Source organism: Trichoplusia ni, chromosome 4 (genome assembly GCF_003590095.1).
Source record: "Trichoplusia ni isolate ovarian cell line Hi5 chromosome 4, tn1, whole genome shotgun sequence".
Classification (NCBI taxonomy): domain Eukaryota; kingdom Metazoa; phylum Arthropoda; class Insecta; order Lepidoptera; family Noctuidae; genus Trichoplusia; species Trichoplusia ni.
The window spans coordinates 15,888,052-15,894,577 of NC_039481.1; the positions used below are offsets into that span (position 1 = coordinate 15,888,052).

The following is a 6,526-nucleotide window of genomic DNA, read 5'->3' on the forward strand; positions in this document are numbered from 1 at the left end:
ATGTTTACGTACTGAATTTATTAAAGTATAGAATATTTAAGTATAGAATAGTGTAATAAATAGTTAGTTAAGATATTTCTTTTGTATTTGTCTACACTATGGCATTGGAATTTAGTTCTATAAAATAGTTGAATATAACCGCATAAGTGATTCGATCACAGGTTAAGCTATGCTTGACGCGGTTGGTCCGTAGATGGGTGACCATCTTTGTAATAGCGAGTTCCTCCGTGTTTCGGAAGGCACGTTAAATTGTGGATCCCGGCTGTTATTCCTACATCTTTGACAGTCGTTACAGGTAGTCAGAAGCTTGAAAAAGTCTGACAGCCAGTCTAACCAAGGGGTGTCGTGTTGCCCAGGTAACTGGGTTGAGGAGGTCAGATAGGCAGTCGCTCCTTGTAAAACACAGGTACTCAGCTGAAACCGGTTGGACTGGTAGCCGACCCCAACATAGTTGGGAAAAGGCTAGGCCGATGAAGATAGTTGAAAGTGGTTTTTTCAAGACTCTTTCCTTTCAAATCCCAATTAAATCTTATTTGGCTTATAGCACTAAAAGCATCCGAATCTGACATAAGGTAATAAATTATAAATAATTAATTTACAACCATATTTTTAATTGTTCATTAATTACACGTCGTTTCTTGGAAAATTATTCAGATTCCCAAAACCACAGGGAATCAAAATATAGGAAATCAATCACAGACCGCTATAATTTTAGCCGCCGCTGGCAAATGGTTTCGGCAAATTCAATTAAATATTGGTAATAAAATTCGATACATTTATCTTGAAATTGTATCATTTTCTCATCAAATTTTCAATTGTCGGCGTCGTGTCGCGTCGCTCGGCCCTCGTTCCGTTTATATCTGAATTTATATTTATAAGATTCGTGAAGATTCTCAACGTAGTGGAAAAATCGTAACAAAAATGATAACTATTTATAAAACAATAACATTTGACATTCTTCTCAATCTCTGAGAGCATTTGTCCCTCCCGAAAAAAAAGAATTTTTTTTATTTCGATGAAGGTTACGCTTGAATTATTAAACTCTATATAGATCGAAGAACATTAATGTTTTATACGAATAATTTTATCTACAATTGAATACACATCAGTATTAACACAAAGAGATATTGCTGAACCCATTAAAAAAGTTGTTTTTACATTTAGATCTTACTATTGACTGTCGACACACAATTCGTCTACACACCTATGTTGTTTAACTAATATTGTATATATCATGAAAATATAACATCTTAAACCTAATTAGTATTAGTAATTACTAGCAGTACCTCAATTATTACCGATTAATAGGTCATTAGTGAACGCGATGTTAATCAATTCGTATTGTAATTTCTTATCGAATTCGTTTCGTTGGCATTGTGAACACATTAGAGATTGGTTATTAGCAGTAAGGAGACGTGTTCCATTAATTGTGGTTCATTTGCATTGTGATTTTACGCATGAAATGACATCATGCCGATTTTATTTAATGAATTTAATTCTGATTGTGTTAATGGTGGAAAATAATGGGCGTAGTTCTCATCAACAAATAAGATCACATTACGCCGCGCCTCGTAAGTGCATAATTCGTTATGAAACTACCTTTTGATATAGTTTCTCATTTCTAATAGATAGAAATTAAGAATATACGTTAGATAGTAATTATTTTCTTAATTGTGGGACTAAAGTACTTCACTGTAATAAGGTTTGCTCAATGTTTTCAAAACAACAATTTTAGTGGATCAGTATGTCAAGGAAAACGGTAACTTTGGCTTTGTAAATTGCATTGAGTTATTGATCACCACAAGTTGCATACGTATAGGGTATCTGTACAGATAGATACATGTCATTAACTTTAGTCAGATGACTGTTTATCAGTTTTTTTTTATTTTTACATTTGATACATTGTATACGGTCCATGTGCATAAGTATTTTTTTTAATTTTCGCCCTCGAGACCGGAGGCTTATCGTCACGTCTTAAAATGTTATTGTAGGTGTGGAAGGGAGATGACACTTCCGTGTATTGCGCTGTCACGCTTCTACAAACATAATAATATTACCTACTTTAAGACGTGGTGGCAGGCACAGGTGACAGGCACTCTTACGTGCACGAGTTTATTATGAAGAACTCGCTAAGTGGTTAGTGGGCTCCACCCGAGATCATACATTTTTTTCACGAAGAATTGGTATTTACACGTGGTCATATGGTCTGGGCTCATTGCTTGCTTTTGACAGGGATAGAGATATACTTTTTGTATTTGTAGTACCTAAATGGTTTATTATTTCTAATAGTACTCAAGTTTAGCTTAATTATATATTAAAAATATATAAATAATTAACTTTGTTTCCAACCTCTTGGCATGAAACTGAGCAAAGAATTTTACAAAATAGTTTTCTATCAAGGAAGCGATTACGCCATTTCCCCGTGATCGTTAGTCTTGCATGCAGAGCCGACACATAAATTTAACTTTATTGTTCTAGAATACATTACAGCGTCCGATGGTCTTATCTAAAATCGAAACTTCAGCCAAGTAACGTCCTGATACTAAATAAAGCTTGGATTTTGGTACATTTTTCAGGAACTCCTATTCCTTATTTTTCTTTTATACCTACTCGTATATTTTTATATTTCTGTGAGGGTGCCTGTCCCGTGTAAAAGTATACGGCTCTGCAAAAACTTTGGCTATATTTCATGGAGAACATTTGGCCCAGGGCGCCATTATTAGCAGGAATGGTCGGTCATCGATCGAGCTTTGATCGAACTCTAATTTTCGTAAATCCATTCTTTTCGATATTGTTTTTGTTTTCGTTTCAGCTTCCCCGTGTCATCTTACTTGTAAAGAGCGACCTTTTGTCTACTTTGAAGATTGTATCTGATTTATATTAATGTTACTTGAAGAAAACGCAGGTTTTCTTTGTTTTACAAGCAAGGCATGTGGTGTGATCATGTAATCCGAGAAAAATAATGTAATCTAGCTGTTTATTAACTATTTGTTTGAAACCCTACAACAAATAAATATTTAGTTTTGTATCTGTTTACATATTCGTATTAATATTATAACTTGTGAAAGCGAAAGCGTAAAAATATTCACTAAATAAGTATTCACGAGCAATCATGTAAGTTGATACTATATACTCTAGACATCAATAGATTTCATTTCAATATCTTTCCTTGAAAATAGAATATAGTATTCATGCATTTTAAATTGACTTTTGACATTTGCTACGTGAACGCGATCTTCTATAGTCCCCGGTAGCTAGCATATCTAGCTATTTGTCTCGGCTGACACAGTTGCTGTGAAAATGTGTACTACCTGATATACACTTACTATTTTGCCTTGTGCGTATAAGTGAAAGTAAGAACTTGAGAAGCGTTATGCAAAATACATAGGTATATTCATGATTATCCCATAGAGATGTCGCTAAGCTAATGGTTTTATCCTATCAAATCACTCCTTGATCTGGGTCAGTCAATGTCAATGTTTTCATGACAGTATATCTAACTTTGCTTGCTATCTTCTTTCTCTCTTTGAATTGCTGTTCGTTAGTCTCGCTAAAACTCGAGAATGGCTGAACTAATTTGGCTAATTTTAGTCTTGAAATACTCGTACAAGTCCAGCAAAGGTTTAAACGGTGACAAAATATGGAAAAATTGAGGCAAAGAAAAAAAAAATACTGCGCGGGTGAAACCGCGGAATACAGCTAGTTATGAATAATTTTCAAACATGATCATGCAAGATGGCAAACCTCTTAAATCCTCAATTAGCATGACATAGCCTTTATAATCCTCTATGTCCTTAAATTATCTTTAGAGGTATTTACAGAATTATTAAAATAAATCCATATCAATAACACCATTAGTTTGACCTATTTGGCTAGTTTATTTGATATCTCTGTAAACAAATGCTTAGGTATTAACGTTGCTAATTATGGAACAGTAATTTGCTTATCCACGGAGCGGAATTACATTAAGGCGCTGTGAGCTCCAAAGGGAATATAATAATATATTTATGTTCACATTAGTTCAGCTTAATTTGTTATTAGTTTTTCTTATTTTCTGAAATATAGCCGTGCTAATTCTATACCTTCGGGTAGAATGTTCTATCTATATCTATTTATCTATCTCGACATATTTATGTACACTGTTATTTTGATATATTTCTCTATGTAAGCTTCAATTACATTGCTGAACTAATTAATTCACCGATTCCTTGTTAGTATATAAGCAAACCACCTTTCCGTGAAGGTGGAAAACGAATGCCTCCTAGCGCCTGTATTTTAAGAAAGATGTTTTCTTTAGCTGTACGCTTTCTACGGCTTTATTAGAATTCTATTTTGCTGTTTATACCCACATTAACCAAATTGCACTGGAATACGGATTTATCTCAAAAGGTTTTCGGATATCTCGATCGTTCGAAATTTCCGTCCGCGGGGTTATAGTCCACTTTTTTAAACGGTTATGGGAATATTCCTCCGCAAAACCCCCTGAAAAGGGATACTTCGTTCATAGTATTTTATGATAAAAATATGCATTGTAATTTTCCCTTCACATTTTTGACGGAACTAACCCTGTTTAAAAGTTTCGGACCTTTTTTCGTCCTTACTTAAATTTATCCTTACCACTTTGGGAATATTATGTGATAAAGGTCTCCTTTTGAGATTAGTAGGTCACTTCTCGTCGATTTTTCATTTTAGAATTTGCGTTTCATTCTGAAATGAAAAATCCATGATTTAAAACATAAAATAAATCCTCTTTGAGTTAAGACCACATCTGGCCTTAAGCTTACTTAATGCTTACTTAAGCCCTGTATTTAGTCCACTTGTATACTATTTAAGGCCTTACTATTTTATACGGTGAATGATGGGTGCCTCGTACGATATATGTTATATAACAGTTGTAGTAATGTAATCTCATGATAGACAGGCGTGTTACAGAGAGCTTGTCCTTCTCAGCTATGTTACGTGGCGTTGAAGGGCGGGATTTGGAAGCCGTCTTAACTGTCTAGTGTTACACGCTGGCAATTGAGTATTAGGTGTATTAGGTAGAAATAGTATGTATTGTATACTATTAGATGCCAAAATGTGTTAGTTATTCGAGTTCGAACATATTGAAATGATTATTTAGATAATAACAGTTGACTGACTGAGTATTTATAAGGTATTTATCGACTAGTTTCGAACCAATTATAACGCTGACTGATCGCGACGACGCCAACGCGATCCCATTAAATAAATAAACCGTTATTGAATAAATAATTATAAAACAACCACACAAAACTTATTAGAATAATATTGTAGAAAACATGAAGAACCTGTGTGTAACTTATACACGAGTATGTGTCACGGAATAGCAAATAAATATAATTCCAAATGAAGATGTATTGTTCCGGAAGGAATTCTTTCATTTCAGTCTTTCTCTAAATATCATCATCATCATCATCATCATCAGCCTATCGAAGTCCACTGCTGGACATAGGCCTCTCCAAGTGCACGCCACTGAGATCGATTTTCGGCTTCTCGCATCCAGCATCTCTAAATATATTTGCGATTAATCGCATTAATACGTAAATTGAATTGAGAACGCTTGAGATAATGTCGCCGACATCGGTCCAATCCGATTGGTTAAGCGAACCGGCGACTCAGCTAAGCGAATTTGGTTGTAATTAGCATTCCGACGACGGTGGCGTTGAAACGTTTGAAAGAATCGAAATTGTATCATTGATCCTCCCGTATGGTGTCTGACATGCATTCTAACAGTTCAAAGCAAAACAAAATGTGTTGCTTTTCTGGCCCAAGGCCCAAAATGACATTTAGACATTTTTCAATCAAGAGACATATACACACGTAGGTCTGTTTGTTTGTGTCTCATTAGCTACTAAAGTTAAATTATCAATAAAGCTTAGTTTTACTATTTAGGGCTTCGAACAGCTGTTCAGCTTCCAACAGTTTATCAATAGCCCAAGACCAGAAGTGGCTTTGTCATTAGCAGAAACCGCAGGCCCTTTGCAAGTGGTTGCGGTGAATATAATTAAGTTCTGTTTTGGTTTCAGCTCAGATAGTGACGTACTGCTTGGACCAAGGCATATGCCTTCAGAGTGGAGCGTGTCCTTGGAACAGGGTCATCAACAGTGACATTGACTGCATGCAGCAAAACAATAACTTCGTCTGCTGTTACGTCACGAAGATCAAATATCCGGAAAACTTGTTCGCCTATACTGATGACTACGTTTAATTTGATGCTTAGTTATTCTTTTGACACTCGAAACTTAGGTTTACTCACACACCAACAAGTGAGCGATGCTATAAAGGGATGAGCATGAACATAATGAGTTAGGTATGGATAGTGATAGTGTGTTGGGAATATACTAATATGGTATATAAACTATGTTTATCAATGCCGAGAAATTCCTACAATTTTGTGGTATAAATTGTATGATGAAGGATTAAAAAGGTACTTAAGAATAAATTGTGATTGCAGTAAGTGTTTCATTTTAATACTCGCAAGCATTATGACCAAACGTACCGGGCG

General features: G+C 35.1%; 1 long non-coding RNA gene across 1 annotated transcript; it reads left to right on the forward strand.

The window, feature by feature from the left end:
* The first annotated feature begins 1,304 nt into the window (after nt 1–1,304).
* On the forward strand, nt 1,305–6,266 carry LOC113493239. The gene is made up of 2 exons (XR_003400551.1): nt 1,305–1,571; nt 6,048–6,266. It is a non-coding gene; the product is annotated as an uncharacterized LOC113493239 (long non-coding RNA).
* Nucleotides 6,267–6,526: the final 260 nt, after the last annotated feature.